Source organism: Etheostoma cragini, chromosome 1 (assembly GCF_013103735.1).
Source record: "Etheostoma cragini isolate CJK2018 chromosome 1, CSU_Ecrag_1.0, whole genome shotgun sequence".
In the NCBI taxonomy this organism is placed as follows: Eukaryota; Metazoa; Chordata; class Actinopteri; order Perciformes; family Percidae; genus Etheostoma; species Etheostoma cragini.
The window spans coordinates 34320647-34321645 of record NC_048407.1 but is presented as its reverse complement, the minus strand read 5'-3'; positions in this window follow the sequence as shown (position 1 = coordinate 34321645).

Genomic DNA, 999 nt, shown 5'->3' with positions numbered 1-999 from the left:
ACGTCATCGATATTATCAGCATTCTAATACTAACAAACGCAATTTTTGTGTTGCTTAAAAAAAAGCTATATTGATATTAAAAAAAAAAAAAAATTGTGTAATTAATTTGTAATTATCATAACCAACAAGTTATCAAAAGTTAGTTTTTCAGTTCAGTTCATCTTTAATGCAGAATATGGACCCTTTAATACGGAATATGGGCCCTTTAATACAGAATATGGGCCCGTTAATACAGAATATGGTACCTTTAATACAGAATATGGTACCTTTAATACAGAACATGGGCCCTTTAATACAGAATATGGTACCTTTAATACAGAATATGGGCCCGTTAATACAGAATATGGGCCCTTTAATACAGAATATGGACCCTTTAATACAGAATGAGGGCCATTTAATACATCCATGCTTAGGTTATGTAGCATGTACATGACCTAAGTAGCATGTGCGTTATTCCTGTACTTCCTGTCAGTGTTCCTGTACTTCCTGTCAGTGTTCCTGTACTTCCTGTCACTGTTGCTGTACTTCCTGTCACTGTTGCTGTACATCCAGTCAGTTTTCCTTTACTTCCTGTCAGTGTTCCTGTACTTCCTGTCAGTGTTGCTGTACTTCCTGTCAGTGTTGCTGTACTTCCTGTCAGTGTTGCATGTACTTCCTGTCAGTGTTGCTGTACTTCCTGTCAGTGTTCCTGTACTTCCAGTCAGTGTCGCTGTACTTCCTGTCCCCCAGGACCTGTATGCAGCCCTGCAGGGCCGGGCCATGCGGTCCCCCCGACGCTGCATCCCCCACCAGCAGTCGTGCCTGGGCTACCCGCTGCCCTGCTGCGAGGCCTGCGACACCTGCTACTGCCGCTTCTTCAACGCCATCTGCTACTGCCGCCGCGTGGGCCACGCCTGCCCCCCCCGCCGCACCTGACCCCACCGCCAGGGGGCCGCCGCGTGGGCCACGCCTGCCCCCCCCGCCGCAAGGGGGCCGCCGCGTGGGCCACTAGGGGGGGGG